The sequence below is a fragment of the Squalius cephalus genome, assembly GCF_949319135.1.
Source record: "Squalius cephalus genome assembly, chromosome: 13".
In the NCBI taxonomy this organism is placed as follows: domain Eukaryota; kingdom Metazoa; phylum Chordata; class Actinopteri; order Cypriniformes; family Leuciscidae; genus Squalius; species Squalius cephalus.
Window position 1 is genome coordinate 30584252 of NC_137134.1, and position 12082 is coordinate 30596333.

A 12082-nucleotide genomic window follows, 5' to 3' on the forward strand; every position below is an offset into this window, starting at 1 on the left:
TTAGTGCCATTGTTTCTTTTAAGATTCACAACAGTAATGTTTTTTCTAAGGCATATTTATAAAAGTCCTAATTGCACTAAGGCCTAATCCTGGCATAATCTAAACCCTATATGTGAAACCGGGCTTCAAAGTTTTACATATCAGTCCAGTGGTTCAGTTCAACACTTTGTTCTCTGGCTTTATATAGGCATAGACAATGGCATTTAAAAAATAAATTACACCTGCTCCCTAGTTCAGGTATGCTACTGTCTACTGCTGCAACATGGCTAAGTGGTTCAACACTGAGTTCATCTCTCTTTTTCTCGTGTGTATAAAATAACTAGCTTTTTTCCCCCTTCTTTTTAAGCTCAATTGCAATAAAGATGGATCCGGGATCTTGGAAGCTTGTTAAAAATAAGGTATTGATTTCATGTTACAACAATTTTGATTTCTTTGTTATCTTTAGTGTATAAATAAAATGTTAGTTTTTCTTAGTTTTTTTTTTTTTTCAGGATGTTCCAGCTCAGTTGGGATCTGTGGACTGCGGTGTATTCATGCTAATGGTAAGTTATTACGGTGGTTTTGTTTCCCCATAACATTTATTTTACGGATAACCCAACATCCATAATAATTATCAAAAGACATCAGGCTGATCCCAATGAATTTTGTTTTTCAGGTGTGTGTGTGTTAAGGTTGGTGATGTCACTAGCCCAGGAGGAAGCTTGTGTCCCCACCAGTTGTTTGTTGTAGTCCTTAAAGTGATTTTTGTAAAAAAAAAAAAAAAAGTCTCCCTTTGCTTTGAACTTTTATCGTCGTAACTTATTCATATTGCAGATATTGTTTATGCTCTGACAGCAACATTACTCTAAAGTTTCTTTCTTTCTTTCTTTTTCAAACATCTGTCTTTCTTTATTTTCTTTCTTTCTTTTTCTAACGTCTGTCTGTATTTCTTTTTTCTTTTATTTCTTTCTAACTTATCTATCTTTTTCTAACATCTGTCTTTCTTACTAATCTTAAGGTTACAGGGGTTAAACACTATGTGATCTGATTCACAGAATTGTACTTTTTTTGTGTATTTCTTTAAAGTGAACATTATCTGTACTACTTTTGGAGGAACTGCGATTCCATTGTGTTTTTTTGTGTGTGTGTTGAATGTTCTGTGCAGGTCTTGTGATATGCAGCAGCTGACCCCAAGACGCCTTTCTACGACCTCCGAGGTCATCACCGGACCATCTTGGACTCGACTTACCCTCCTATCTATCCATAAGTGTAGAATTGTTTTAACTTTGTTCTTTTGCCAATGAGAAGTAGCCAACCTGTATGAACTGATGTCAATCATGCCCTTGGAAATAGTATAACTGGTGTGAGATTTTGTGTACAGTAGAGTCTCTGGCTTGCGACCCCGTGAGACTTTGACGCCTGGCTCTACCGATGAAACTATTCTTCAGTAAATTTTTACTTATTTGATTGAACCTCACGACTCCTGGTCTTCTTTCATCATATCTGGTCCTGGGTCTTTAAGATGTTATTCCCTAACACTAGAAACATTGTTAATCATGTTAAACCATGCTAGAACATTGTAAAACGTTTTCAAACTTTCTTTTTCAAGCCAACTTAGTTTTTTATGAACTTTAACATCTAGTTCAGAATTGTTGTTCATTCCGATTTCAGAGCAACAAATATCAAGCCTGTTTTCAAAGTTACAGCTGTTTTATAAAACAAAGACAAGAATGTATTGAAATACTACAAATGTAAAACTGAACTTAAATGATAGCAAAATATGATTTTTAAATAAAGGTCATTTAGAAAATGTATTTTTTCTTCTTCTTTTAGACATGACTTTCATTATTTGTTTAATGAATGTTTATGTAGGCTACGTTTAATAAATATACAATATTATTATAGGCATTCATTTATGTATATATTTCATAATTTGACAAACATGTACACAAATTATATTTATACACGTACAAATTCATAATTTCAAGCGTAGCTTAATGTTGTTGTTTTTTGTACTGTCTACGATCTTCGTTACTTAATTTATATTTGATAAACCTTTTTTAACCAATTACAAAATAATTACAAATTTAAGTAATTTATTTAAATAAGTACTAAAATTATATCTATACATTGATATAATAATTTATTTGCCTTGCTAAAAGCGGCATCCAACTCCGACTTCCGGTTATTAGCGGCAGCTGACGTCAGCTGCCAGTGGCAGCTACTTCCTGCTGCCAGCTGCCGATTTTTCGCTGAACCCCTACTGGAACTCTACCGCTGCATTAACATGTGATGTGAATGTACGTCGAGTTTTACAGTATTGGGATTGAGGTGCCAGTGCCAGAACTGCAGCTGATAGAATGTGCGCTGTAGCGCGATAGGCTACTACCATATTTTAGTTTCCATTCTTATTTTGTTTCCACGATGTGTAAGATGTAGGGCTACCACATCTTTAAATTACTATTAGTATTAATAAAATACGTAGACCTACACCACAAAAACTAGTTGAGGATAAATTCGTTAAAATTGGGCGATTCCAGTGTTATGGACGTGACATTTGCAGTCAAAACTTGAAATATAAATTCTCAGAAAATGCATTTAATACCAATATTTTGAAAAGTCTGAAAGGAGTCAAGACATTAGAAAAATATCAGTCTACACATGCGTTTTATATTTAATATGAGGGAAATACACATGTGACGTGACACAAAAAATCTTTAACTTTTAGGTGGCAAAATATTTTTTAGTAATTCTATAAATTACACTGTGCAAACCAAAAGATATACCCACCGGATGAAGAAAGATCGGCCTCCACAGAACATAAAATATTATTTTTATTTTATTTTTCTTGTTCGCATTTGTGAAAAAAATAAATAAAAATGTTAGGGGCGTGACAGTTCTCCATTATGGACATGACTGCTCTGAAAAGCGACTTAAAAAAATTCACAGAGACCTCAAACAGAAAGCGCAAAGCCTTTCTTTAAAGTGAATTTCGTTTTTTTATTAATTGTATCTTAATTTTAATCAATGTTTCATCTGGATTTAATAAATAAGAAGTAAATATAGTCTAGTAGAAAATGGATAATCATGACACGGAGGCGCGGGCGAGTGAACTGGACTGTCTCATAAATGAACCGAAACTCAGCGTAAGGTAGGCTATGCTACTTGCCTCACAGACCTGAGAAATATATAGAAAGCTTGAAATGTCTACTTTTAAACATATTTAAAAGCAGAACAATTCAAAACGAAGGAAAACAGACTGCTTTCTGCTTATGAAATGTGCATTTCTCTCTGGCGCGTTCTGGTTCATTTTAGAAGATCGTGACGCATCGTCAACTTCATCTTTGCAGTCGACACAGAAAACACTTGTTTATTAATAAACAATTAAAATGTATCCTTATTTGACATATTAATAATCATTACTTTTGCCGGTTCTTTGTGACAGCTTTTAGATGCTTTGTTGGCAGCGCCACCCATGTTGAACGAGTCACACCGCATCAGCACCGAAAACATGATTTTTTTCAAATCTAAAATCAAAAATCGTGATACGAACTGAATCGTAGGTTTGGTCTATCGTTACAGTAAGATGAGAAAGCAAGAGTTTATGGTTTAAAAAACAAAAACAAAAAAACAATGGCTATCTGAACATCTTTGCCAAGCGCAAACCAGTACAGAAGGGCTAATCAATAAATTATCGGGGAGGGTCATGCCTTTTTTCACAATCATTTTGGAGGGTCATAGAAAAATTTATTGCTGGCGAATTTTTTGACAACAGATCTCTAAACTCCTCCGGTGGCCCCTTAAATAAAAAACGAACAGTCCCTAATCTATATTTTTATCTGGAGGATAGTCTATATTTTCTAGTGCTTCTTTCACGAATCCACGATAACTGTTCAAGCCACAGCCTCTGGCCACTGATGGAACGGCGTTTTATTGCGCATGCGCGACTTTACCTACTTTACCCGAACATAGGCCTGTGTGTGAACCCTCTAAAATGGTCACTCATTTCAATTTGAATAAGGTAATACATAATACATCCTCTATTAGTCCAGTCATTTTATGAAAAAAGGTTGAACAAATTGCAACAGAAGAAAACTCAACTGATTTTGTATCCTCAATATGTCCTGAGTAAGGGGAAAAAAAGTCCAGAAGAATCCCATTAGGGGAAAGTTTCGAAAAAGACCCAAATATAGCCTATTCATCCGCCTATTCATTCTTTTTCTTACGTGAATAGGGTAAAGATTTTAACCTTTAAAGTATACTAAGTATATTTGAAGTTGTCTCAAAATAACACATTTAATACATACTTAATACTGTACACTTAAAATACATTAAATGTATCAAAATAAGCACAATTTAAATAAATTTCCTTTTCACCTGGGATATGACCTGTAGAATAGTTATATTCTCCGTAGGTGATACAGGAGACTGAGTGAAATATGTTGTTGTGAATTTATATAAAGCTACATTTAGATATTAACCATTAGCCCATTAGACATATAGCCTACTGTGTGATCATATGGATCCTCGATGAAATATCTGCTGTACTATTCAAAACAGTGTCCTACATAGCATTTTATGAAGATAAACACAATTTATCCCTTTTCTAAAATTCTAAGGGCCATTTAGAAGAAAAGAGACAATATTGTTGTTCACAAAACATTATTTATTAACACCATTTATGAATTATGATGACTCCCGTAGATGACTCCCCTATGGCTTGCCACTCTTCTTTAACTGTTTTTCTATCCTCCTGTCAAAGTGCTCCTGCTGACTGATAAAAAAAATTAAACATATAGAATTTTTTTTAAAATGACATCCATGGTGAATTTGATCTTGTCACTGTGGGTGTGTGTGGGTGTGCTGCCCAGAATTGATGTCTGGTGAGTGTGGATTGCATCAATTTGCTCCTGATCTTCAAAGTACAACGGTACAGGCACTTGCTGGTGGAACACTTTTGTAAAAATTGTCAAGCCACTTTGAATTATTTTGGCCACTGACGGCGGACTGTGCAGAGAAAATTGAAAATTACATTAAAAACATGTCCATGTTTGTCTCTGTAAGTCGTTTATTTACTAGACAAGCAATTGGTTTGTGAAGCGCACATACCCTACATTTTAGTCCAGATCAGTAAGCTATTTTAAGAAAAAATGTCATGGGTCAAGGATCAATCCAACTTGGCTAAATGGTAAAAAATATTACACTGGCCAGTGGCCAGACATCTTTTTAGGCCTGTATCTTGTGGAAAAACTCGGCGTCTATACAAGATTAAAGATCAAGGCATACAAATCTCTTGATGAATATACTTTGTAGTATAGGGTTGCCACCTTCAGTGAGGCAAAATGGTGTCACAGTGTCTAGTTTGTGTTTCCCCGGGTGTCCACTAGAGGTCTCTTTCCCTTCCTGTCTCCATTTACTCTGAAACCCAATGGTCCTCCTCATTGAGTGCGCCAGACAGACAGATAGATAGATAGATAGTGCTGCAAACAACACAGACCACCACCAAAATGTTTCAATTGGATCCCAATAATTGAATAATAATCAATTGACAAACCTGGCTGAGACATGCTTCTTGTTGACATCTCATATGCACTAAGAATATATTTCTGTTATTAATAACTGAAAATGTAATTCAATAATTAAGAAAAACAAGAAAAAGTTTTGCATGAGAAAATTTAATTAGCCAATCAAAGCTTTCATTGTTTTAAACACAACATAATCGGCGTATGTTTTAAGTACAATGAGCAAATAACATTTCAAATACTGAGAACCAAATCTGTTTATAATCTGCATCCAAACATGACAGCTCTAATAGCTGTTATTCATTCTTAATAGCCACAATCACTAAGACACTGAACAAAACAGTGGAAACAATCCCAAGAGCAACGGCGACATGATTCAGGGTGCGTGTCGTTTTGGAGTTCTTCTCTGCTAATGCTTGCTGTCCAGAGTAGTTGGCATTTCGAGTCTGTGAAAACAATAGTGAAAAATAATGTTAACCCCTTCTGTTCTCATTCTGAATTTATGAAGGTATAAAAGAGTAGCAAAACTCGAAAGCCCGTAGATGTGCATTTGAGAACTTGTACAATAAATATTTGTGCTTGTGCGTGAACATTTAGGCTACACTCACAGCAATGTGAAAACCTGTAAAGTAAAAATCTGAAGTTGAATGTTGAAATTTGCACATTTGCAGACAATAGTCACAAACCTGTATTCTGAATTTGAAACTGCAGACAAGTAGTCACAAATGTGTAAAATGCCATTCTCAGAAATACAATGACAGACAAGGCACCAACCAATAAAACGGCTCCTTTGAACACCCCCGCTCCTGCCCCTATTTCTCTCTCGCCGCCACAAGTTTCAAGAGGACAAGTTAATTTTGCAGCTGGGTCATTCTACAGAAACGTCCACTTTTTGGTATGGCAAGATGTCTTAAAATTGATTTCTTTTTCTAACATTTAATCTTAGGCTACACCACATTATTAGACTACTCTTTGACTTTATGAATACATAGTTCCCACAGGCCAATTAATGTCACGTGACCTCCCCGGAGACGCCATCTTTGAGGGCAAAAGCTGCTGTGTTTACAATGTTTTACCATACTGTCTATGAGTTTTACAAGCAAATTTCGAATATTTCTTTCCATTTATAATGTTACGAAAATCATGAAGAGACAAAGTGACAGATTATAAAGAGACTCTATTAACACAAGACAGAGAGAGGTACAATGTGAAAATTTCAGTCATAAATGGTGTGGATCCGTATGCGCTAACAAGAACTGAGCACTGATTATGCAGCTTTGCCTCAGATACAGTATTATCATGTGTGCCATTATCTGGTATTGGCTAGGAGTTTTAATACATGTAAGCAATTCCGAGCCTGGAAATATGTGCATGAATATGAATATACACGGTATGAAAATAAATAAAACTTGCGTGCAAATTAATTAATTAATTGATGTAATGCGGAACTACTTTATACGCGGGTTCTTTAGGGACATAATCTGAGATTGCCATGCTGGAATGTGTTTGTGTGTGTGTGTGTGAGAGAGAGAGAGAGAGAGAGAGAGAGAGAGAGAGAGAGAGAGAGAGAGAGAGAGAGTCGCGGGCGCGATCGAACAGTGGAAACAATGTTGTTTTTGTATGTTTTTAATATCTCGTCATTTTGTTCATACAGGACATAATTCAAACTGCAAAGTGTTAACTTATATTTGTGTACACTCGCAATAAAAAACAACAAATTCTTGCGTGTTTTGAGGGAGTTTCTTTCCTGTTTATCCTCGCCAGCCATAACCTCCGTCGTTGTTCTGACAAAAGCTTAGTCTTCTCACATTCATGAAGTCTAATGACGGGTATACTGTAAAATCCAAATTTAACTGAACCTCCGACACGATTTAAACATCCATTGACCCAGCAGGAGATCACCATTTTCACTTTTTATCAAGAAATTAACTCACTTCAGCTTCTTCTTCTATTGTTCTGCCCACAGAAATGGCGCCGGGTTGGCAAATCCGCTTGCTTTCTTTACATTACAAGAAAGCTACCCCGCCCTGTTCGCGTCCGTCACTCACTGGCGATAGGAGGAAAGAGAGTGTTTTAGTCCAGCCTAGGCTGGACCAACCTCCATTTCTCACACATTTCTCAGTCCCCTCCTAAGTTCAGGCGACTGGAAATATCAATATTGCAGTCAAGGAGTCTGTTGTAAGACACGCACGCCTGCAAACGAACGCCGTCACAAGACATGATGACACTGTATGGTTGGCTTATGTGTTTCCCCCCTGTGGCTCAGCGGCAAAATCCTAAGGTTTCGCGCCAGAGACCCATGTTCAAATCCTGGCTCTGACGGCAGATAAAAATTATGCCGTTCGCTTCTCCGAGCTCGCGGCTAGCTTTCTTACATACAGAAAGCGAACCCGCCTCTCGCACATGATGGTGCTTGAGTATTTATTAGCACCTAAACATATGAGCCTTCAAAGCATTTCGCTCTGTCAGTCCCCTTAAAAAGGCGACTGCAGATGCGTATTTTGCAGCCATACACCGTTTCTATGGCAACTCAGAGAAATCCCAGAGTACAATTCTGGTCATCCGGCTCACACCGATGGTGTCTACGATGGTGTTCATGTCCCGCTGCGGCCAGACTTCCACCAAAACTTCTCGCTCGTTCAGTTCCAGAAAATGCGACTGTTCCAGTGTATTTAGCAGAAAACAAGCCGGTTACACAGCCCGTTTGCCCGCACACAAACGCCGTTTTTACGGCGACCCAGATCAATCTCATAAAGAATGTATTTTCTGGTATTCCGGCCACGGCCGAGGGTGTTATGAATTTAGTAAAATGCCCACAGCCCGGTGCTCATTCCTACACACAGGCACAGCCCATCACATTCCAGGGCTCGCACACATAAAATCGACTCATGTCGATTGTGCATTGAATGTAGTGAATGTGCCCCCGACCCAGTGCCCACAAACACTACACACTGCATGTCTCATGGTTTTCTGTAAAAACGAAACCAACGCACATACATTGTGCTCAAGCAGATGGTGTTTTCAGTGTAGTAAATGTGCCTGCTGTCCCACGCCCACATTCACTCACAGACATGACAAGCCCTACGGGGTTCGCCCCGCTCGCTCTCTCTTAGCAAACCGCCATAGGAGAGTTGAGCGCGGGCAGGCTGCCCGCTGTGATCAGCGCGCCCCCCACCTCGAATGCTGCAAGCACGCATACCGATGCTCTCCGGTTGCCACCATGTCACGACCAGAGCCCAGATCTCATTTAACCCTGCATGGGCAAAGCTCCGCGGGGTATCAGAACGGGTGCTGAACATTATAAAAAGAGGCTATTCGCTATAGTTCGCTCAACGCCCCCGCCGTTACACGCCGCAAATCGAAACTACGGTGAAAAGGGAAGTAGCACATCTACTTCGAGCCGAGATAGCGAAACTGTTGAGCAAAGAGGCCATAGAGCCTTTATCTCAAGCTAAGAGTGAAGGGGGCCTATACAGCACATATTTTCTGGTACAGAAAAAAGACGGGGTTCTCAGACCCATTCTAGATCTAAGACAGCTAAACAAAGTGCTTTCGAAACGCCGGTTCAGAATGCTCACAACCAGGAAAAATCCTCTCACAAATTCGCCAAAGGGGTCTGGTTTATGTCAATAGATCTGAAGGATGCGTATTTCCAAATACAAAAAAACGTCACGTCACAGGCAATTTTTCAGATTCGCCTTCGAGGGCCAGGCATATCAATACACAGTCCTGCGTTTGGCCTGTCCCTAGCAGTCACGATGTGCATGGATGCAGCGCTTGCACCCCTGAAACTTCGGGGCATGCGAGTTTTGAATTACTTGGACGATTGGCTGATTCTAGCTCGATCACACTCAGAGCTCATAGACATAGGACCATATTACTCGAACATCTCGAGAATCTAGGTCTCAAAGTCAATTGGGTGAAGAGTTCACTGTCTCCCAGTCAGAGAATATCTTTTCTGGGCACAGAACTGGACTTGCTGTCTATGACAGCACAGCTATCGCCATGGCGCAGACTGAACATTCAGCGCATGACGGAATCCTTCCGCTGCTGCACTATAGTCCCACTCAGACAGTTTCAGAAAATGCTGGGTCTCATGGCCTCAGCGTCATCAGTTCTCCAGTTGGGCCTGCTTCGCATGCGACCACTGCAGTTCTGGCTTAAAGTGTGAGTACCGCGTCGAGCGTGGACTTCCGGTCTGTTCCGCCTCAAGGTCGATCAAAGATGCGTCTCAGCTCTGAAACCTTGGAGAGAGACCGATTGGTACCGGTCAGGTGTAAGCCTGGGGACTTCCTCTAGTGTGAAGGTGGTGTCTACGGACGCCTCCACCTCGGGATAGGGAGCGCTGCTCGAGGGCAGACCGTTCTTCGGCCAGTGGTCAGAACGGGAAAAGCTTCTACACATAAACTGCTTGGAAATGATGGCAGTCGACAACGCGCTGAGGCGTTTTTGTCCCCAGATAAAAGGTTTTGGTTTTGGTCCGTTCGGACAACTGGGTTGAGTGGTAGCCTATTTAAATCGTCAAGGAGGTATCAGGTCCCGAAACCTCTACAGTTTGACAGAGCGCCTCCTGTCGTGGGCTTGGTCTAATAGGATTACCTTGCAACATATCTGTATGGCGGCAGGCTGGGCCTCCCCGTCTACATTTATAAGTTTTTATAACCTAGAGGTTCCCGCCTTGCAGGCTAAGCTGCTTTCGGTCTAAAAATCAGTACTGTCCCCCCGAGGCTATCGGCTCAGAATACTGAAACTTCTCGAGCGCCGCCCGCTGATCAATTAAATAACTCTATGGGCAGTGTGTAAGACCAATAATATTCATCAGTTTTTTCGCCCTGACTGTGTGGAACTCTATTGATATAATTTGCTCATAGGACACTACTTATTACAGGAATGATGCTGTTCCAGCCCCTCTTTCCTGGACTCTCTGCGAGTCCCTGATGATCATGCACTATATGAGCCCCAGGCACTTGCCCTTGGGACTTTGGTGTTGGATCTCAGCACGCACAGCGTTTTACACTGTGTTCCCCTAGCGTAAGATATTAAGCAGTTCGAGAGACCTCTCGTAAGAGAATGTACTCGGTTACTAACTGTAATGGAAAATTTTGATTTTCATTGATTTACAGTGTTGATTTATTAAGACATTGAAATGGTCTTTGCTGGACTGTACGTAGTCTGTCAACATATGACTATGTGTGTGTGTTTTTAAACACTGGGAAACAGGTGAGACATCAGGAGGAGGCAGATTGAAAAGGGGCTCTGACCCCTAGGGTCAGAGGCCACCCAATTTAGAACTTGTGAGTTTGTAAGAATAAACTCAGCAGGATTAGATGACTAGCAGAGAAACCCCTTGTTTAGATAAGGGCCTGTAAGCAGGAGACCTTGAAAGAAGTATAAAGGCTCCTCTGCCCTCCCTCTCGTAATTTTTGGCTTCCCTCTTCTAGAGAGAACCGAGGTTCCGTTAGTAACCGAGTACGTTTTATCTTTTAATAAATGTGACCCCGCTTGTGAAACCCCAGCTAAAGTCGCAGAATCGAATTATGAGTTAACGAGCGTCAAAGTAGTCATAGCCATAAAAATGACAAAAATAGTCCATGTGTGTTTGTTGCTGTAAATGATAGATTATACCATTGGTTTTGAGATGCAAGACTTACATTTTCATTTATAACATGATAAATACTGAAATTAATGATTTTATTGACACTACGTTATACTTTTGCGCAAAAAAAACCCGGACGTCGGCTTCCTAAACATTGATTTCAGTCGTCTCTGGGTTTATTTCGCGCAACAACACTGCTGATTCGTATATCAATCGGTTCATGAACTTCTTTTCTGTGTATTTTCTATTAGAAAGAGTAAAAACAGACTTTAAAATCAATCCGCGAGCGTGCTGATTCGTATATCAATCGGTTCATGAACTTCTTTTCTGTGTATTTTCTATTAGAAAGAGTAAAAACAGACTTTAAAATCAATCCGCGAGCGCCGGTAATCAGGTCAACAATGGGGTCAATCAGGTCAATGCAAAAAAAGAGAGAGATGTCAGCCGCGTTTAGATGTCTGTGGTGATTTTTTCTTGTCATAGCCAATATTTTAAGAACTGCTTATTTGTTTTGTAGCTTAGTATTCTGCCAATAATATTAAACTTATTTTAAGGACATTTTTGGCCTGCTACGTGTTATTTACTGGATGATGGTAACGTAATGCGTTGTTTTGACATCTGCCGGCGACACCGAAGTATGAGCAGGACAACGGAAAATAGCTGCTTGCTTAAACAGCTTGCTTGATATTAATCTCGATGGAATTGAACCCAATTTATGATTTTGCGGATTATTTTCTGGAGGATGATTGTGATGATGAACAGGACACTTCTTTGACGAAACTGACGAGGAATTTGACGGTAAGTTTTTGTTATTATTGTTTTATGCTAAATATGTAAATGTATACTGTCAGTGTCCAGCCAATGTAATGCTAACACATATCTGTGATGCAAAAATAGTGGATTTAAATGTTTATTACATTTGTTGATTGGGATTTAGTCAGTTTAAATTAATTACGTTTATGGCATGATGTTTATTTGTTTCATT

General features: G+C 39.4%; 1 protein-coding gene and 2 long non-coding RNA genes across 3 annotated transcripts in view; 1 reads left to right on the plus strand and 2 right to left on the minus strand.

The window, feature by feature from the left end:
• The window catches only part of LOC307169827 (cell adhesion molecule CEACAM1-like), a 444926-nt gene that overhangs the window by 322372 nt on the left and 110472 nt on the right, over positions 1–12082 (plus strand). The window lies entirely within an intron of this gene.
• LOC307169900 overlaps positions 1–12082 on the minus strand; it is a 351093-nt gene that overhangs the window by 228523 nt on the left and 110488 nt on the right. The gene's annotated exons all lie outside the window — the stretch shown is intronic.
• LOC307169899 overlaps positions 1–12082 on the minus strand; it is a 92178-nt gene that overhangs the window by 44027 nt on the left and 36069 nt on the right. The gene's annotated exons all lie outside the window — the stretch shown is intronic.